At 44.9% G+C, this 22,101-nt stretch overlaps 1 protein-coding gene across 3 annotated transcripts in view; it reads left to right on the forward strand.

Annotated features, from left to right (window-relative positions):
- The first annotated feature begins 6,713 nt into the window (after positions 1-6,713).
- LOC134342402 (equilibrative nucleoside transporter 1-like) overlaps positions 6,714-22,101 on the forward strand; it is a 150,605-nt gene continuing 135,217 nt past the window's right edge. The window contains exon 1 of one of the 3 annotated variants that reach the window (XM_063040483.1): positions 6,714-6,775. The gene's annotated coding sequence lies outside the window, so the exon portion shown is untranslated. Of the gene's footprint in view, positions 6,776-10,661; positions 10,847-22,101 lie in introns of those variants that run through there. The other 2 variants (XM_063040486.1, XM_063040482.1) reach the window with 2 other exon arrangements.

Here is a 22,101-nt window from a genome sequence, read left to right on the forward strand (position 1 = left end):
AGAACAATAGTGGTGAACAGAACTTGCTCAGTTTCTAGAGAAGTGGCTGACTAATCTTCACCGAAACTGGGTTACTAAGCAGTTGAAATGGGATAGAGATTGCAGGGAGTAAAGCGTAGGTTGTTAATCGCGTTTCCAAAGTCTTGAGCAACCAGGAAGGTGATTCCAGTGCTGTCCAGCCTAGACATTTGTTCAATCATCTCCACCAATTCTTCAAAAGAAGAGAACCTTACAGGTAGGATCGACTTTAAGTGACTAACATGACCTGCCCTCTGAGTGTGCGATGGGACATTGTAATGTTTACTCCCTTAAGGACATTTTTCATTCTCTTCCCACCACCAGCCAGCACACTGATTAAGCAGAGGTCCTCTTTGTCTTCTAGTCTCTCAGCCAGTCGGCACTGTCCCTGGACAGGGAGTGTGTCATAAGGGGAGTTTCACCCTTTTTAATTCAGCTCCAGCCAGTTCTGCATACTCGTTGAAGTCGGGTGCTCCGATCTCTCAGTATTCTCGTCAATCCCTTTTTTAAAAAGTTACCAGTCAGCCCAGTATTATCCCAGCCCCAGAAGTACGAGGCAGGCCAATATATAAGGAGCTTTACTGTGTGTTTTTCCTCTAAGCTGTGCTGACAATGCCCTGGGACTGTGTGATGGGAGAGTGCAGAGGAAGTTTTATTCTGCCTATAATCTTTGTTTTTCTATGTCTGAAAAGTTCAATATTGCTGTTGTTATTCCAGAATATTCCTTTAAGCAGTAACACTCCTCCTAATATGCATATTCATTACTCAGAGATTTAACACAATTTCAGATCCCAAATTACACTTTTGTTCAATCTTCGGAGACAGTATCAGAAAGAGTCAGTAACAGATGCTGCTTTAAACTTTCATGAACAGACCACATTTTACCCAGTGTTAACCCAATGTCTCCTTGGAATTTAATAAAAAAAATCAAAAGATCACCAGCTTCTCTGGTCTGAGTCCTTCCTTAGTCAATGTTCAATGTTTGTCAAAGATCCCCATGATCCGATTCGTGCCATTATCTCTCGGCTACCATTGGGCAGGAGGTACAGAGCCTGAAGTCCCACACCACCAGGTTCAGGAACAGCAAATTCCCTTCAACTATTTAGTTCTAGAACCAACTGGTACAACACTCATCACCAAAGTCTGGCAACTCTGTGACCACATTGATCACATTGCACTAAACTGGGCTTTGTTTTTTTTTCTTTTTAATTGGGTCCTTTCTTGTAAAAAACAAATTATATATAATTTATGTTTTGCATATATAATGCTATGTACCTGCAATGGTGCTGCAAGTAAGTTTTTCATTGCACCTGTGTATTCATGTGCATATGAAAATTAACTCAACTTGACTTTGACTTTGACAGAAGATAGAACAGTACAGCATAGAACAGGCTCTTCGGCCCATGATGTTTATGCTGAACATGATGCTAAATTAAACTAACTCTCTTCTGTCTCTGTTTCCTGCACGTTCATGTACCATCTAAAAGCCTTTTTTTAAAATTCCACTTTCATATCTGCTTACCCTTCTACCCTGGGCTGCCTTTTACAGGCACCTACTATCTGTGTACAAAACCTGCCTCACAAAACTGATTTAAACTTTCCCCCATCACCTTAAATGCATGTCCTCTATTTTCTGATATTTGTCCTTTCTCCCCTGGGATAAAGACACTGACTATCTACCCAAACGCTTCTCATAATTTTATCAAACTCTATCAGGTCTCCCATCAGAATCTGATGATTCTGAGAACAATCTATGTCTGTCCAAGCTGTGTCTTTCTGACCAAGACCTATTTTCTCATGGAAGTGTTGTTAGATTCTGGTGATTAAATCCAAGGTTCTTTTAGAAGTCAGGCACAAAACCTGTTGCTACATGATTACTTTATTAAGAGTTGATAGAAAGCAGCCAGTGATCGATTAAAGATGGCATCTAGCATGGAACAACTATTCTTATACCACAGAGATAAGAAAAATTCCATTCAAATCTATAGATAAGAATTAACCAGTTAGAGATCACTTATTCAATACTGTAGTACCAGGTATAGCCACTAGAGAAATATTAAACCTGCATATAAGAATTACTTAAAATACAAGCAGATAATTAATTGAAAAAGGATAAAGAGCTTTCCTGGCATACATGATGAATAAACTCTTCTTAGGCTTCCAGCTGGGTACAGATATCGATTTTAACTGACATTTCAATGACAAACACTGTCACCTTCATTATGGATGATAGCTGGGCATGTCTAGACTGGTGGTATTTTTACCTCTGTCATCCATCCCTCCTGACTGGTTTTGTGCTGCACCAATGGTTTTTGGGGTCATCTGGTGAAGGAAGCCAAAGAAATAAAACTAGAGGATAAGAATTTTAACAAAGACCAAGGTCTTGCTGTAAGTAAGAACTAGAATTGAATTTTAAACAAAGTGGGATGGCAGAAACCTGATTGGATGAGGACTAACCAATCAGGAGGAATGGTTGTTGGGGGTATAAATACCATCAGAATTGACATGCCAATGCATAATCCATGATGAAGATGGCAGCGTTTTGTCATCGAAACGTCGGTACAGCTGGAAGCCCAAGAAGAGTTTATCGTAGATAATTAATTGTTAATTGTTAAACTGCAAAGAAAAATACAATTAAATAGTTGATCCAACAGTGCCTACAGTAAAATGCTACCTGAAGCTGTCTATACACCCTTGCTTTGAAGAAGCACTAATTAGAATACATGTAGAGATCAGCTGACAGAATGCTCACCCAATCCTAACAGAAATCTTTACCGTTCAGCAATCAGGAAGCGAAGTTACTGGCACTGTCACAACACAGGGAGTAGTCAGGACAATCATAATGAATCCATGTACATAATGTATTTGCAAGCCAATGAAATTGATGTTCCTCTCTATAAAAATGCAATAGAAGGATAGTCTTCCAGCCAGGTGTGTCAACCATTTCTCCTCTGGAGGCAGATAGGGAACTGAATTTACATGATAAAGGAGTTTGTTCTCTCCTGCAGCAAATAGTTCCCCACCAGGTTCAGTGAGAGGGCAAAAGACAAAACACTGCTGCTAACTTCAACTATTGTTCCAAGTGGGAATCACTTGTTATGCATGGTAACGGCAGTGAAGTCAATGAAGAATATTTGCTAGATCCATCCTTAAGTTCAAGTTTATTGTCACTCAACTGTAAATATGTATACAACTAAATGAAACAACTTTCCTCAGAGAGGAAGATGCAAAATATAGTACATATATCACATACAGCACATAACATATATTAACACAATAATATTATCAGATAGAAAAGCTTCCTCTGCCTCCTTGTTGCAGATGCTGTCTCTTTCCAAGATAGCCACGGTAGCAGGCACACGTGACTGAACTCAGAATAGATCCTCTCTTCTACAGTAATGAGAAGAAAGGACACAAGGAAAATCTCACCAATGAAGCAAACATTGTTGGGACTGGATACATCGCCGTGAACATGTCTTCACCCATAGAATGCCAGAGGCTCTCAGCAGATCTGGCAGCATGGTGTCACGAAGCATGGAAACAGACCCTTCAGCCTGACTGCTCCATGCCAACCAAGATGACTCATCCAAGCTGATTTAATTTGCCTGTGTTTGACCTGTAATGTTCTAAACCTTTCCAATCCACGTGCCTGTTCAAATGTATTTTGTAAGTTGCAATTATACCTGCCTCAACCACTTCCACTAGCAGCTGATTCTAAATACTTGAGATATCCCCTTTTGAGTAAAAGTTATGTCCTTCAACTTCTTCTTAAATCTTTCCCCTCTTACTTTAAACCTATGTTCTTTAATTTTTGATGCCCCAACTTTGGGGAAAAAAACCTGAGTGAATTCAGTTTATTAATACCCCTCATGATTTCATACACCTCAATAAAATCACCTCTCAATAACAAATAAAGTCCTAGCCTGTCCAATTTCTTCCTACAACTCAGTCCTCAAGCCCTGACAAAGTCCTTGTAAACCTTTCCAGTTTACACTCTTTCCAGTTTAGTAATATCTTTCCAGAACTGAACAACAGTCCCAGTATGAGCCCCTGAGAAACACCACAAGTCAGGGGGTCCGGCATCTATGGAGAAAACTGGACGGTCAGCAGTGAGGGTTGGGACCCTTTATCTGGACTGCTAGTTCGAGATGAACGACCTTGACACAAAATGTGAACTGCCAAGTTCCCTTCACAGATGCCGCCGCACCCATCGACTTCCTCTACCGTTTTGTGTGTTACTCGAGATTCCAGCATCTGTACCATCCTGTGTATCTCATAGTGCGATCAGAAGTGGAGAGAGTGAGCAATTTCAGGTTTCTGGGTGTCCCTATCTCTGAGGACCTAATCTGGACACAACATATTGACACAGCTATAAAGAAAGCAAGACAGTGGCTGTATTTCATTGGGGCTTTGAAGAGATTTGGGTTGTCAACTAAAACACTTGAAAACTTCTACAAGTGTACTGTGGAGAGCATTCTGATTGGCTGCATCACCATCTGGTGGGGGGGGGGCACTGCACAAGATTGAAATCATTGCAGAAACTTGTAAAATTAGTCAGCTCTATCATGGGTACCAGCCTCTGTAGAATCCAAGACATCTTCAAGCAGCGGTGCCTTAGGAAGACAAGATCCATCATTAAGGATCCCCACCACCCAGGACATGCCCTCTCACACTGTTACTGTCGGGAAGTAGGTGCAGAAGCCTGAAGGCACACACTCAGCGACTCAGGAACAGCTTCTTCCCCTCTGCCATCCGATTCCTAAATGGACATTGAAAACTACCTCACTACTCTTTATTTCTGTTATTTTTGCACTATTTAGTTTAACTGAACTATTTAATGGACATATACTTAATGTAACTCAATTATTTTCACTATATTTATTTATCATGTATTTCATTGTACTGCTGCTGTAAAGTTAACAAATTTCACTACATATGCTGGTGATACTAAATCTGATTCTGATCTGTATTTTTATATTCATCTCCTGACCTCTGTCCACAGCACTAATTTCTGCTTCCTGATGGTACAGTGGTGCAGTGGGCAGAGCTGCAGCCTCACAGATCTCGAGACCCAGCTTCGATCCTGACTTCCAGCATTGTCTATGTCAACTTTGCATTTTCTCTCAATTGACTCTGGGTGCCCCAGTTTCCTCTCCCTCTCACACCCCAAACATACGTCATCGGGCCACTGTAAACTTTCCCTATGTGGCAGAATCTGAAGGAAGTTCATGGGAATATGGGGAGAACAAAATGGATTAACATTGGGTTTATTATTAGCAGTATTTAATAGCTGCCGCAGACTCACCAAAGAGCCTATCACCGTATTATTCGCCATGCTGTGAATGTCATGTTGTGGATATTATGTGCATGCGGTCCTGCTGCAAGCAATTCTTTTCATTGCACCTGTGCATACATGTACTCGTGCCTATGACACTAAACTTGACTTAACCTTGCAAATAAGTGAAGTACAGAGAGATTAATATTGTGCATTACCGGGTGGGTGCAGTAAGTATTTACGAGGCCAATGGGCAAACTGCTCGTTATTGAAAAGAAGGGGGAGTTTAGTAACAATTGCACAGGGTTTTAGTGAGGCCACTCCTAGACTACCGCATATAGTTTTGGTAAGAATATATTAAAATTTTTTCTCACAACAGGTGGGATACTGTATCTCAGGAATTCTTTTCCTCCACTGGTGGTGGAGACTGGATCATTAGATATATTTAAGGTGGAGGGAAGTGGATTTTTGAAAGATAAGGAATAGAGGATTGTGGAGGACTGGCATGCAGGAGCTGAGGCCTGAGGAAGGTCAGTCGTGATCATATTGAATGGTAGGGCAGGTTTGAGGGCCGGGCGATCTAGTTATGCTCCCATTTTCTTGTCTCCATCACGCACACGTAGCATAATCCTTTCGCAACGTGCCTTGGAATTGTGGAGACTCATTCGATCTAGAAAATAACCACAGTGAAAGAATTGAAGATAGAAGAACAGTGAATTCTGCAGCTGTGATTTTGTTTCACTCAAGGGATGTGGGCCAGCATTTGATTGCCCACCCATAGTTGCTCTTGAGAAGGTGGCAGTAAGCTGCCTTCTTGAACCATCACAGTTCCAACGGCGTGGACCTCCCCACCATGTTGTTAGGGAAAGAGTTCCAGGATTTTGACCCAGTAATGGTGAGGGAATGGCAATATATTTCTAAGTCAGGATGGTGAGGGGCTTGGAGAGTAACTTCCAGGTGATGTTCCCCAGACTGTTGCTGCCCTTGTCCTTCTGTTGGAAGTGGCAGGTTTGGTTGGAGTTTATGGAGTCTGGTACTGTTTAACCTGTAGATGGGTCAAATTGCTCCTCCTGTGGGCCAGTGGTGGAGTGAGTGAATGATTGTGGACAGGCTGCTCTGTCTGGTGGGGGTGGGGGGATTGAGTTTCTTAAACGTTGGTTCTGTTACCATCCAGGCAAGTTAAGAGTATTTCGTCACACTCCTGGTTTAAGCCTTATAGATGGTGGACAGGCTCTGCAGAGATAGGCAGTGATTGTCAGTTGGCAGTCTGTGTTCCAGTGGTGTCTCGGTGTGAATAAGTGAACTGGTCTCACGATGTTTTGTGTGAAGATGGAACATGGAAATGATGACGTGAAAGTGAAACCTAGATGTGTATGTTGAAAAAGGCACAGCTGTCACTGTCTGTCAGTCAGCAGACAGACAGAGACGCAAAAGGACATAGAGAGACAGAGCAGAAGACGAGGAGTGACAAGCAGGGACAAGGTGAGAAAAGAGGGAGAGGGAGGCTTCGCGGGAGCTGGGGGTGAACAGGGAGCAGGTCAGAGAGTAAAAGAGGAAAGATTAAACAGAGACTGGTACAGAGAGAGGGAAGGTTAAACACAGAGTGGGACACTGAGAGGGAAGGGGAGTGAGAGAAACAGAAATGGAGGTAGGGCAGAAAGTTCAGGAAAGAGGAGAGGGACAGGCGACAGTGAGAGGAAGAGGAAGAGAAAATGGGAGGGAGGGAAAGAGGGAAAGGGAGAAAGAAAGAGGGAAAGGGAGAAAGAAAGAGGGGGAGAGACAGGGTAAGAGGGAAAGGGAGAAAGAAAGAGGGGGAGAGACAGGGTAAGAGGGAAAGGGACAGGGTAAGAGGGAAGGAGAGGGAACAGAGGGGCCGAAGAACAGAAAAATGTGTGCATGTGTGTGGGGGTGGGGGAATGAGTGGAAGAGGTAGGCACCCAAAGAGCTCTCAGGCTATAGTGAAGCTATTATAACCGTTAATATTGTGGGATCCTGCTGTACACTGCTTAACCTTCAGTGTTGTGCAGTTCACAGCCACATCCTTTGCTGACCCCAGAGCAGGAGGGGGTGTGGGATGTTTCTGAGACTGATAGCAAAGGCCATGATGGTGGTAGCGGTGGGGGTCTTGAGTATACGGTAATTTCCTGCACTCCTAACTGTCTCAGCGCTCCACTGCTCTATCTCATTTCTTGCTCCTTCCTGTTGTCACTGGCTGAATTTCCCTGGGGCACTCATTAGTCAGGGATTCCCAACCTTTCTTTATGCATGAATCCCCATCATTAGCCGAAGGTCCGTGGACCTCATATTGGGAACTCCTGCATTATTTCCTCCATGCACCAATGGAATGGTCTTGGTGAGGAAAGCAGACACCCATCTGGAAGTGCAACTACCTTCTTGCTCACTGTGACTGATTCTTGCTTTTACCTCAGATTTTATTAATTAGCTAGATTTAAACATCCCTAGGGCAAAGCCAGAAAGGCATAAGATGAAGGCAGCTAACCATGGAAGCTGGATATCCCAGCATTCCTTGGTGTGATGAAACCCCTATATTAAAGCTGCACAGTTCTACTCTAGTTGTCACAGGCAGCTGAGAGATCTCATGACCATCAGATCTTGTGCTCAGGTCCCATCCTGTAGTTTATTCTCATGGGAGGAATATCTGATCCAAGAGAATTGCAGAAATTCTTTAAGGAATGGGTATCTTTACCTATTAAATACCCTATTTAGTCCGGGGGTATTTTCATAGTACACACTACAGCTACTTGGCTACTCCAAGAACAGCCCTCCCAAAACTGGGGCTTCAAGCAAGGTCTGCAGGTGGACACCATGGACAAAAGAACTGCAGATACTGCAAATCTGAAATAAAAACTGAAAATGCAGGAAAGAAGCTCGACAGGTCAGGCAGCACATGCAGAGAAACAGGATTACTGTTTCAGGTCAGATCCTCTTCGTTGGTTCAGATGAACAGTCTTCAATGTGAAATGACCTGGTTACCCTGTTTCTCAGTCACACGTCCATCTGACTGGGAAATTAATCACCAGTCCCTTTTCATCAATGTTCATGGTTCTGGAATGCCTCCCCAACAGCACCACAGGCGTGCAGGAGGACCCGAGCCAGGAGTGCAGGAGGACCCGAGCCAGGAGTGCAGGAGGACCCGAGCCAGGCGTGCAGGAGGACCCGAGCCAGGAGTGCAGGAGGACCCTAGCCATGAGTGCAGGAGGACCCGAGCCAGGATAGTGCAGGAGGACCCGAGCCAGGAGTGCAGGAGGATCCAAGCCAGGAATGCAGGAGGACCCAAGCCAGGAGTGCAGGAGGACCCAAGCCAGGAGTGCAGTAGGACCTTAGCCAGGAGTGCAGGAGGACCTTAGCCAGGAGTGCAGGAGGACCCGAGCCAGGAATACAGGAGGACCTTAACCAGGAGTGCAGGAGGACCCAAGCCAAGCGTGCAGGAGGACCCAAGCCAGGAGTGCAGTAGGACCTTAGCCAGGAGCTCAGTTGTTCAAGGAGCTGGCTCATCTCCCCTTTCTGAAGGGCAATTACAGGTAGACTACAAACACCAATACCCCAGTCCTGTCACTAGGCTCCACGGCATGAACAAGGTGAAATTGCAACCACCTTTGAAGTGGCTCAGCACAACACAAAGATGTGGCAAATGAAAGGTCGAGTGAGGGAGGGAGGGGGAGAATGAGAGAGAGAGAGAGAGAGAGAGCGGGGCAGGTGAGGGGGCATGGGGGATGAGTGGGGTTGAAATGAGGGGAGTGAAGGGGATATGAAGGGCAAAAAAGATGGGGATTTGAGATGGAGTTTGAAAGAAGAGATGAGAGGGGTGGTATGAGAGATGAGAGGAGAGGTGGGTATGAGAGGGGAATATGAGAGGTGTATGAGAGGGGATTGGGGAAATGAAGGGGTTGTGGGGTAGTGGGGTGAAGAGAAGTGAGAATAAAGTGGAGGGAGCCAGAACGGAGAGGGTGAGAACGGAGGTACAGTAGAGCAGAGGGCTGTTAGAATAAAGGGGAAAGTTTAGAAATAAGGGGGGGGGTTAGATTAAGGGTGGTAGAATGGAGGGGTAGAACATATGGGGGTTAGAACAGAGGGGGCCTGAATGGGGATTAGAGCAGGGCCGGTAGAACAGGGGAGTTGAGTGGGGAGGGAGAACAGTGGAGGACTGACTAGACTGGGAGAAGAGGAGAGAGAAGGGGGAAGGAGTGAGGAAAACGGAGGTGTTATGGGATGTAGGAAGGAGGAGGGGGATGGGGGAGGGTGAAGATGGGTTGGGTGCAGCAGTGGATGGAAGGGGAAAGGATAGTGGGTGTGGGGTCTGATGAATAATTCAGAAAGGACCCAAGGGATTCTTGAACACAGACAGACTGTGACACTTCCTGCAAATGGCCTGGGGTCCCAGACTTCACTCTCCTATCACACACTTATATCCCATCCTCCTCTCTCAGTACTACCCATCCCACCTCTATTCTCTTCCCTTGGTTCTCTCCCCTCAACTCTACCCACTCTTCCCCTCCCCTCCATTCTCACCAGTCTCGGCCTCCCCAACCTGCTCCATGCTTGGCTTTCTATCCTCTGCCTCTCCCCCTACCTTCTCAACCCTTGGTTCTCCTCTCTCAGCTCTCTTACCACTCCCTGCCTCCCCCCCAATCCAACCCTGCTCCTCCTGCCTTCACCCTCTCACCCCAATCCCTCCTGTCTCCCTCCCTTTGCCTTCTTCCCCCTCCCCTGCCATCTTCTCCCTCCCCCTGCCTTCTTCACTCTCTCCTGTCACCCTCACCCCTTCCCCTGTCTCCCCTGCCTTCAGCCCCTCTCCCCTTGCCTTCTCCCCATCCCCCTCGCCAGCCTTCACCCCTCACCCTTCGCCTCCTCTCACACCTGGCTTCTCCCCTCTGTCACCTCTCCCTCTCAATTTAATCTCGTTTATCCCAGCTCCGTTGTCCCCTCTCACCTCCCTCAATTCTCCCCTTATCCCTCACTCCTTTTCCCCTCTGTTCTTCTAAATTCATCCCTCTCATCCTCATTTCTCCCCTTCCCTCTTTAATTCTCCCATTTCATCTCTCTACTCGCTCGCCAACTTTCCCCTCCAAATGCCCCTTCACCCGTCCATCTCCCTTTCCCTTAACCCTCCCTCTCCTTTACATTCTTTGCCATCTCCCCTTAATCCCTCCCTTAGCCCTCATTTTGTCCCGTCTCCCCCCTTTCCACCATCTCCCCATCTCCATTCCCCCCGCCGCTCCGCCACCTCTTATTTTCCCCTCCCCTTTCCCTTGCCCTCGCACTTTCTCCTCCCTCCCGGTTTGGCGGCTGCTCTGCGCTGGGTGTCCCGGCAGCTCGGCTCCAGCCAATGCGGCTGAGTGTGTGGTGGGTGTGAACCCAGGCCCCGCACAGCCCAGCACAGCCCAGCAGCCTCCATTCAATCTACGAGCATGTGAAGGTTATTATTTCACTCCTACGTTCACCACCAATTAGGGTAGCAACGTGACCGCGGCGCCGATCGAAGCGGCTCCTCTTTCCCCGGGCGACGACTGTTGACAACTGATTGTCCGGCAGGTTAGAGAAGCGACACGATCCGGGGCTGGGGCTGCGGCTGCGTGTATGAACCCCATTGCTGCCGGATGCCGAGATGCAGGCGATCCGTGTCAAACTGTGCCATAGAACCAGCGACTGGCAGCGGCTGAGTGTGCAGGGAACTTAACTGGCGGGTGGAGGCGGGGGTGGGGGCGGCGTTGGTGTTGTGGTACTGTGTGTGTAGAGGCAGCATCATCCTGTGTCTGACCCTGGGAGCGAGTGATGAAGTTTGACCCTGTGTCTGACCCTGGGAGTGTGTGATGGAGATTGACCCTGTGTCTGACCCTGGGAGTGTGTGATGGAGATTGACCCTGTGTCTGACCCTGGAGTGTGTGATGGAGTTTCACTCTGTGTTTGACCCTGGGAGCGAGTGATGAAGTTTGACCCTGTGTCTGACCCTGGGAGTGTGTGATGGAGTTTCACTCTGTGTTTGATGGAGATTGACCCTGTGTCTGACCCTGGAGTGTGTGTAGATCCAGCATCATTCTGTGTCTGACCCTGGAGTGTGTGATGGAGTTTCACTCTGTGTTTGACCCTGGGAGCGAGTGATGAAGTTTGACCCTGTGTCTGACCCTGGGAGTGTGTGATGGAGTTTCACTCTGTGTTTGATGGAGATTGACCCTGTGTCTGACCCTGGAGTGTGTGTAGATCCAGCATCATTCTGTGTCTGACCCTGGAGTGTGTGATGGAGTTTCACTCTGTGTTTGACCCTGGGAGCGAGTGATGAAGTTTGACCCTGTGTCTGACCCTGGGAGTGTGTGATGGAGTTTCACTCTGTGTTTGATGGAGATTGACCCTGTGTCTGACCCTGGAGTGTGTGATGGAGTTTCACTCTGTGTTTGACCCTGGGAGCGAGTGATGAAGTTTGACCCTGTGTCTGACCCTGGGAGTGTGTGATGGAGATTGACCCTGTGTCTGACCCTGGAGTGTGTGATGGAGTTTCACTCTGTGTTTGACCCTGGGAGCGAGTGATGAAGTTTGACCCTGTGTCTGACCCTGGGAGTGTGTGATGGAGTTTCACTCTGTGTTTGACCCTGGCAGTGTGTGATGGAGATTGACCCTGTGTCTGACCCTGGGAGTGTGTGTAGAGGCAGCATCATTCTGTGTCTGACCCTGGAGTGTGTGATGGAGTTTCACTCCTTTTCTTCCACGCTCTTGGTCGGACAGAAGAGAGTGTAGATGTTTGAACCTAGAGCATTAAGGAGCTCTGTTGCGAAGTTCATGCTTTTGCATAGATTTCCTCTAGAAGTTTGATTTTTGTATGATGTTTCACCATTCACTGTGTGTGGCTGATATCTACTGTTGTGTTGTGTTGTGTGGTGCAACATATACTGCAGATAGCTGGATTTGCAGTGAGGTGACAGTGGTTGTAAACACTGAGAGGAGTGAGTTGTGATGGAAAAGCTGAGCACACAGCTCGGTATTTGCTGAAGTGAGAACATTGCTGAGTGTCTGGTGTTTTTCCACAACTTGTCCTCACTCACACTGTTTTTACATGTTCATTCATAGGATTATTTCGCTAGTAAAAAAGTTGATGCTGGCTGCAAATAGAATAATCTCTTTATTCCTGTCTCCTTCTCTCTTCTATTGTCCTGCTGATTATTCTGCCTTGAATGCCTGCCCAGTCCCCTGTTGATTCAGTTCCCACTTCCCCCCACTGAGCTGCCAAGGGTAACTTGAGAGAGTTTTTGAAAGAAGGGACAAAACGACAATGTGGATTATGATGTTCTGAGTGTGTGAGGAAGGAGCAGGGCATGATAGGAATAAACCTTCAAATATAAGAGGACCTGCATTGAAGGTGAGAAGGGGAACATTTAATGGAGATATGTGGGGCAGGTTCTTTAACAGTGTGGTGGGTCCTGGAACAGACGCTTCTGGTGACAGTGGAAGCAGATATGATGGTGTTACATAGACACAGGAATATGCAGAGATATGAAAGTTGTGCATGTAGAATAGATTTAGTATAATACAGCATCACGTTCAGTGCCTGTTCCTGCACTGTACTGTCCTATGTTCTATTAAACCTTGAGTCAGAACAGGGAAAAATGGCACAAAGACAACCTCAAAGGTTGTTTAGTTAAATACACATGGTGATAAATTCATGGCACAAGCAGAAATACATCAAACTGTCTTTACAGACAGTTCTTCACCCTTTGAACTCCTCCAGCTTTTTGTGTGTTGTTCTGTCATTGTAGAGACACAGTTACAAAGTGTCCAATGCTGGGAATTAAATTATTCTATGACACTTTTCTCCGAGAAGATGGGAGTGGGGTAAACATCTTGGTTTGAGGATCAAAAGTTTGGGTGGAGTAAATACCAGTGTCTAAACTTTCCTGAGAGTAGTGGTAATGCAGAGGACTGTAACTGGGACATGGGAAGTATATGTCAGTGCTGTACAGTAACCTGGAGAATGCTAACCTGCTGATTAAACTTGGTGGGTCAGTGGAGGGCAAAGGGATGGGTGATGTTTTGGGTCGAGGACCTGAAGTTCTGACAACTGGAAAAAAGTGAATCTACACCTAAGTTACAAGGATAGAAGTAAAAGAGACACCAGTAGAAGTGAAATGCAGAAGGCACAGAAATCGAGGGCGAGAGGCAAATCCTGCAGACAAAGTTAAGAAGGTTCCAAATATCAAAAAAAAGACCAGAGCATTATTAATTATTGGAGAAGATTCTAAGAGACAGGATTAATGTCCTTTAGAGAGACATGGACTGATGAAGGAGAGTTAGCGTGTGCAGGGAAATCTCCTTCACTAATTTGACAGAGTTTATTGAAGAGTTAAGGAGATTGACGACAGCAAGATAGTAGTATTGTTGACATGGAATTTATAAGGCATTTGACATGGTTCCAAAGGTTAAGTCTCTGACAGACTGGCTAATTGGATCCAAACCTGGCTGAGGGTCGTAGTGGGAGGATGTTGTTTTCCAGATTGGAAGTCTGTGAGCACATGGTGTACTGCAAGAATCTGGAGCAAAAAACAAACTGCTGACTAAACTGGGTGGGTCAGGCGGCATCCGTGGAGGGACAAGGGACAGACAGTGTTTTGGATTGAGGACATGAAGTCCTGACAATGACCGGGAAAAAGAAACCCAAATCTACACGCAAGCTAATGGAATGCACAAGGGATGGCTTTCTAGGTCAGTCTGCTGAAAAACCCTGAATGAAACCGGCTATTTTAGATTCAGTGTTGTGAAATGAGAAATGGTTGCTGAACAGTGATTATGTGCTGCGGGGGGGGGGGAGGGGTTTAAACTAGAATGGCAGAGGATGGAACCATAAGAAGGGATCAGTGCTGGGGGATTTGCTGTCTGATAGGTATTATTGACATGGATGTGACTATACTTTATACTTTATTGTTGCCAAACAATTGATACTAGAGCGTACAATTATCACAGTGATATTTGATTCTGTGCTTCCAGCTCCCTGGAGTACAGATCGATAGTAAATATTAAAAATTTTAATTATAAATCATAAATAGAAAATAGAAAATGGAAAGTAAGGTAGTGCAAAAAAACTGAGAGGTAGGTCCGGATATTTGGAGGGTATGGCCCAGATCCGGGTCAGGATCCGTTCAGCAGTCTTATCACAGTTGGAAAGAAGCTGTTCCCAAATCTGGCTGTACGTGTCTTCAAGCTCCTGAGCCTTCTCCCGGAGGGAAGAGGGACGAAAAGGGCTAGGTGGGTCATATCCTTGAATTTCCTGGCAGCACTGCTCTGACAGCGTGCGGTGTAAAGTGAGTCCACGGATGGAAGATTGGTTTATGTGTTGTGCTGCGCCGTGTTCACGATCTTCTGCAGCTTCTTCCGGTCTTGGACAGGACAACTTCCATACCAGGTTGTGATGCACCCTAGAAGAATGCTTTCTATGGTGCATCTATAAAAATCAGTGAGGGTTTTAGGGGCCAGGCCAAATTTCTTTAGCTTTCTCAGGAAGTAAAGGCGCTGGTGGGCCTTCTCGGCAGTGAACTCTGCTTGGTTGGACCAAGTCAGGTCATTTGTGATATTGACCCCAAGGAACTTAAAGCTTTTGACCTGTTTCACTTGTGCACCACCGATGTAAATGGGGTCGTGCGGTCCGCTGCTCCTTCTGAAGTCAACAACCAATTCCTTCGTCTTGCTGACGTTGAGGGATAGGTTATAGGAGGTTTGATTGCTAAATTTGTGGATAAGATAAGAATTGGTGGAGTTGTGGGTAGCATGATGCTGTTTTTATGATGCTATGCACCTGTGATGATGCTGCAAGTTTTTCATTGCTTACAAGTACTTGTGCAGATGACAGTAAACTCAACTTCAGTTGTCTAAGGCAACAGCAGGATATATAACATCTGGTGGAAAGTTGGGAGGAGCATTGTAGATGGAATTTAAATTTAATCTCAACAAGTGTGAGCTGATGTGTTTCGGGAAGTCAAATAGGGATAGATCATACTTTGTAAATAGCAAGGCACTAAAGAATGTGGGACCAAGTTCAGAATTCCTGGAAAATGACAATGCAAGTTGACAGAATGGTGAGGCGTGCTGGCCTTCAACAGCGAGGACACTGAATATATGAGTTTTAGTGAGACTGCACTTGGAGTATTGGGAACAGTTTTGGTTTACTTGTCACATGAAAGACATCATAAAACTGGAAAGACTGCTAAATGAAATCAGTATTTGGTCTGACCACCCTTTGCCTTTAAAGCTGCATCAGTTCTCTTAGGTACATTATCATGCAGTTTTATAAGAAAGCCGGCTGGTAGGTTGTTCCAAGCATCTTGGAGAACTTGCCACAGTTCTCCTGCGTGCTTTGGCTGTGTCATTTGCCTCTGTCTCTCCAGGTAATCCCAGACACCCTCGATGATGTTGAGATCAGGGCTCTGTGGAGGCCAAACCATCTGATGCAGAACTCCTTGTTCTTTTTGCTGAAGATAGTTCTTTATGACCTTGTCTGTGTGACTGGGGTCATTGTCCTGCTGCAGAATTAAGTTGGGTCTGACAGGGACCTCCCTGATGGGAGTGTGTGATGGATGAGAATCTGCTTGTACTTCTCAGCATTGAGGATTTCATTAACTCTGACCAGATCACTAACTCCATTTGCAGAAATGCAGCCTCAAACCTGCAGAGAACCTCTGCTGTACTTCACTGTTGGCTGCAAACACTCATCCATGCAGCATTCTCCAGCTCTTCTGTGGATGAACTGCCTCCTGTTTGAGCGAAAAGTTTCTAGTTTTAACTTGTCAGTGCAGAGCACATACTGACATTGTTCAGCACCCAGTCCTTGTGTTTTTGTGCATAGGTGAGTCTCTTGGCTTTGTTTCCACTCTGGACTGATGGCTTTTTGGCAGCAACTCTTCAGAGCTGATAGCAGTGCTGGACTTCTTCCGATTGAGTAGTACCGTCAGTTTGATGTATCTTTAATCTGCTGCATTCAGGTTCCGTGGCCAACTACTCCATCTCTGGTCCTCAGCCTTGTCTGTTTCTGTGTGCTTCTTCAGAGAGCTCGGACAGCATGTCTTTAAATTCCGTCTGCTGCGAAATTTCTGCTGGGAGAAGACCCTGCTGCTGCGGGATGACCACTTGTGTCTTGTGTCTATGATCACTCTTGCCATGGTGTAAGAATTGATCATTTGAAGGTTAGACTGTCACACCTACCATACCCTCACCTTTTAGTTTGGTTGTCCTTCACCAGTTTAATTCCTTCTACACCTGTTTCTGTTTCAGTTAATCAGTTTAGTTCATTCAACTCATTATGTCATTGATCATTCGCATCTGTATGTTATCTTCCTTTAATCATGCACTGGGCTGTGTACTTACAAAGTAATAGTTTTTATTTGAAAAGTAGTCTATTACTTAATATGTTACTTTATGGTCTATTATATAAACTGTCTCGGTGCTTGGTGAATCAGTATCTCTCTCTCGTTGGAGAACTTGAAAAATGAGACACAGCAGGCTTTAACACTATAATCGGCAGGTTGTCCTGTTTTTGTTGGTCTCTCCCCTTGCTGACTGACACCTCTCTGCCCCTTTCCTAGGGAGAGAGAGGGACTTTGGCATGTTGAGTTGTTGGGAGAATGTTTTTGTCGTGCTTTCCTGGGGGATTTGCTATTGCCTACTTGTTAGTGGTGGGTGCTGATGCTTCTTGGCTGAAGTAAGTGGGGGAGGGGGAATGGGCACAGCTGCTGGTGTGTGGGAGGGGGAGTAGGGGGCTTTGGGGTTCTAATGTTTTTACTGTAACTCATTCGTTGGAGTACTTTTCTGTTTTTGTGGACGTCTGTAAAGAGCAAGAATTTAGGTTGAATGTTGTATATGTTCTCTGGTATTAAATGGAACTATTGAACTTTCTTTAACAAAATACAAACATTTCTCTAACGTCTAGTTTTTTGGAAAAAGAAGTTTGGAAATCTAAAATTTGCTCCTTTCTACTGACAGACTAATGGAGAAGACATCTAAATCAAAATTTATGAAAAATCTAGAGTGTCTAAGACTTTTGCATAATACTGTATATGGAACAAATGAGCTGCCAGAGAAAGTAATTGAAGGGGGTAGAATGACAGCATTTAAAAGACATTTGGACAGGTACATGGATAAGAAGGGTTTAGAACGATACGGGCCAAATGCGGGCAAATGAAACCAGCTTGGTGGGCACCATGGTTGGCATGATGACGTTGGCCTGTAGAGCCTGCTTCCATGCTGTGTGACTCTTAGTGACCTAAAAGAAATATGTAAGGTAGATGATCAAAATTTGTTTCTCATGGTGGGAGTGTCTAAAACAAGAGGGCATAGTTTTAAGTTGAGAGGGAGGCATTTTAAAGGGGATCTGATGAGTAGTTTTTGAGTGGTTACTATCTGGATCTTACTACCAGAGAAGGCAGTGGAACCAGATGTGCTCAGGAAGCATTTTGATAGACGCACACATAGGCAAGGCATAGAAGCATCTGGTCCTAGTGCAGGCAAATGGGATGAGTGTAGATGGGCAAAGAGGTTGGCATGGACATGGTGAGCCAAAGGGCCAGTTTCTGTGCTTTACAACTCCGACTCACAAAGCACATGCTATAAAGCACAACCTCAGAAAATTGAGTATGATCAAGTAGAACTATGAGACACAGTTGCAAGAGAATCAAGGTAGAGAACCTGATGCTAAGGGCTATTTAACTTTTGGGATGGGTAGGTGGGAAAGGAACAGTGGTGGGGTACTAGTGTCAAGAAGAGATGAAATGTTCAGATATGAGAGATGAAAGGTGACTAATGCTGTGCCTTTAAGACAGGCTACGAGGACAAGCCAGGAAACTTCGGGCCAGTAAGTTCAAAATCAGTGCTTGGGGAAGGTACTGGGAGGGGTTCTAAGAGGTTGAATCTATCTGCATTTGGAAAAGCAAGGACTGATTAGGGATAGTCATTATTATTGGTAAATTGTGTTTCACAAATTTGATGAGTTTTTTTTTTGAAGAGGTAACCAAGAGGATTGATGAGGGCTAGAAGATCATTGTCTGCATAAACTTTAGCAAGGCTTTCAATAAGGCCCTACTTGGTAGACTGGTCAAGAAGGTGCAAACTCGGGATAATCAGGGTGAGTTAGCCGATTGGGTTCAAAATTATCTTGATAGAAGGAGACAAAGGGTGGTACTGGAGGATTATTTTACAGGAGGCCTGTGATCAGTGGTGTGACATGGGGATCGGGTATGTTATTTGTCATATACTCAATTTTTTGAGAATGTAGGCAGGATGATTAGCAAGTTTGTGGATGACATCAAAATTGTGTGGTGTGGTTTTCTAAGGTTACTATAGGTTCTATATCAACTGGCAAGGTGGGTCAACTTTCCTCCCTCTATCATGCTTTGGTCTGATTACCAGGGGGCACCGGAGTCCTCCAGGCTCTGACGCTCTGCCTTCTCTGATTATTAGTTGATAATTTTCACCTGTGTCTTGTTTCAGTTATCAGTGTATGCACCTTTGCCTTGTTTTGTTTCTCTATTTAAGTTCCCTCTCTTGTACTTGTCTTGGCTCAGTCTTGAGTTTACCAAACTTGTGTGTAGTAATTCTTAAGTTCTAGCCTGTGTTCTCTACAAACCAATCTACAAGTAAAGATTTTTTTTTTTTTGTTCATCCTAACCTTCCCTGGTAGTCCACTGGTTGAAGATACTGAACTTCAGGATAACAACACCAGATTAAACCAAGCTCCATCATCCAAAGTCAATGAGATGGTTGGAGTTCATCACTGTTTCTGTAATCCATTTGTGTTCACTGTACAGGAGATTGGTCTATACAGCTTCACTGGAGCCCTGTTGGCCTGCCTTGCCAGCTTCCACCTCTCACAACGGGGGCATAGGGTTGGACTTCAGAGAGGCCACCTTATCGTATGCCTTTCAGGATTTTTACTGTTTTGTACTGTTTTATGTTCTGAATAAAAGTAGATTTGGAAAATGAAGCTTCATCAAAGGGAAATCATGTGACAATTTTACTGGAGTTTTCTGAGGCAGTCTGAAGCAGGTTGGACAGAAAGGAACCAATAGATGTATGTGTTTTGACTTAACCAGACATTGACAAGGTGCCTCACAAAGCTGAGAGCCCATGGTGTTGGAGGTAACGTACTGGTATGAGGTGAGATTCGGCTTACCGAGCGCAGGGACACAGGGATGTGGGAATGATTTTCAGGTGGTGTGTAGTGTAGGGAATGCAGCTGTTTGCCATCTGTTAATGACATGGAGGAAGAAAGTGAATGTAGGGGAGCTACAGTTGTTAACAACACAGTTGAGGATTCCGTACAACAGTCAATCACTACTCATAGTAAGTGGCTGTCTTCACTTTCAAATATGCCTTCAAAAGCGGTCTTAATCCAAACATCACATTGATTCATATTCTCTGTACTTTCTTCCATCGTGTGATTGACACGTAATCACCAGCATTAGTCACAGAGCAATGCTATTCATTACAACGGTGTTCAAAGGTAGTGCAAAGGTAAAAATGATAAAGTGCAATATAAATTGTTACAGTTACAGAGAAAGTGCTGTGCAGGTAGGCAATAAGGTGCAAAGTGATAATGAGGTAGATTACGGGCCGAAGAGTCTACCTCGTCTTACTGGGGGTCTATTCAATAGTCTTACAACAGCAGACTAGAAGCTGTCCTTGAGCCCGAAGGTGTGTGCTTTCCGTGGCTTCCAAGGCTGGCTTCTGTGCTGTGTGGAGCTGTATCCACAACTTTCTGCAACTTCTTGCAGTCATGAGCAGAGCAGCTGTCACATCAGCATAGGATACGTTCGACAGCATATTGATTAAAGATTAGTGAGGGGAGTCAAAGAACAGATCTGTTGCTTTCCTATTGTGAAAGGTTGAACTGGATTGAGCTGTACTCTTTGGACTGAATAAGAATAAGAAGCAACCTTATTAAAACATGATATTGCAGTTGGCTGGACAGAGTAAATTCTGGGAGGAACTTTCCTTTCATGAGGGAGTAGTGAGCCAGAGGGCATGGTCTCAGAATGTGGATGTCTACTGAAGACTGAGAAAAGGAAGAATTTCTTCTCTGAGTCTTTGGACTCCCTTTGCTAGGGCTGAATCCTGGTGTGTATTCAGGGATGAGACAGATAGATTTCTAATCAGTGAAAGGAATGAACTTTGGTGAAAGAGTGGGAAAGTGAAGGATTATTGGTTCAGCCATTATTCTATCAAATGGTGTACAGGTCTCAAGGGGCTGAATGGCCTACTCCTGTTCTCATTTCTTATTAGAATCTGATTGAGTTTTAACATAACATTTAGTTCAATCTGGCCAGGACTTAAGCACACTCTGAAGGGCACAGAGTGTGAAGTGTTGATGGTATGTCAGGGAACTCATGGTAAACCAGAAGTTTCTAATTTTTAAAGAATGAATACTTCATTTGGAAATAACATTTATAGCTTAAAGGCAAAAATAAAACCCACTGAAAAATTGATTAAGTTATGGATATCAAGAGAAGTTAAAGGTTACATAAAATCAAAGGAAAAGGCTTGTAATATAGCAAAGAAAACCATAAACCCAAGGTTTGGCTCCCATGTAGATCTCTTGACTAGTGGTGATCGGGGGTCAGTGCTGACATGGTTACTGTTAGTGAGTACCTGCTAGCTGTGGTGGACTTGAAATTTTGTTTTGCGTGCTTAGGTTTGGAGTTATACAGCCTAAAAACTTGCCTGTTGTCCTAACTTGTCCAGCTTGGTCCCATCCTTCTGATGGTGCGTCAATGAATTGCATAATACTCAAAGAACAGCCTAAGCAATAGTTTGAACAACTGTAACCTGATGTCCCATGTCCCGTATTTGGTTCCTAAGTTGAGGAAGGCAAGTGTGCTGTATGACTGCTTCCCTGTGTCACCACTTTCAGGGAACTATGACATCACGCCAAAGGTGTCTCTTCTACAAATATCACTGGCCCTGTAATTTATTGTGTGTTCTGGACTGGTTTCACTTCCCACAATGCATTTCTTCCCACATCTGAGTTGAATTCCATCTGCCATTCCTTCCCCAACAGATCCTGTTGTAATGAAATCACAAACGAGAGAAAATAGGCAGACGCTGGAAATCCGAGCAACACACACAAAATGTTGGAGGAACTCAGCAGGCCAGGCAGCAACTATAGAAGAAAAGTACTGTCAATGAAACAAGAAAAGGACAGTCAATGAAGGGTTTCAGCCCGAAATGTCGACTACTTTTTTTTTCCACAGATGCTGCCTGGTCTGCTGAGTTCCTCCTGCATTTTGTGTGATCCTGTTGTAACCTTAGTCAGCCTTCTTTACAGATCACCCCACCAACAATTTTGGTGTCAGCTGCAAACTTATTAACCAAGCCACCTTCATTCTTATAGAGTCACAGTCATAGAAAAGTACAGCACAAAATAGACCGTTTGGCCCATCTAGTCTGTGCGGAACCATTTAAATTGTCTACTCCCTATAGGCACCATAGCTCTTCATAACCTTAACATCCAAACTTTTCCTAAACGTTGAAGTTGAGCTTTCATGCGACACTTACACTAACAACTTGTTCCACAACCTCACCACCCACTGAATGAAGAGGTTTCCCCTCATGTTCATCTTAAACTTTTCTCTTTTCACCCATAACCCATGGCTTCAGGTTGTAGTCTCACCCATCCTCAGTGTAGTCCCACCTGCTTGCACTTAACCTATCTATACCCCTCATAATATTGTATACCTCTATTGAATCTTCTATGTTTTGAGGAATAAAGTCCTAACCTATTCAATCTTTCTTCATAACTCAGGTCCTGCAGACCCAGCAAC

The sequence above is a fragment of the Mobula hypostoma genome, chromosome 2 (assembly GCF_963921235.1).
Source record: "Mobula hypostoma chromosome 2, sMobHyp1.1, whole genome shotgun sequence".
NCBI classification, from domain to species: domain Eukaryota; kingdom Metazoa; phylum Chordata; class Chondrichthyes; order Myliobatiformes; family Myliobatidae; genus Mobula; species Mobula hypostoma.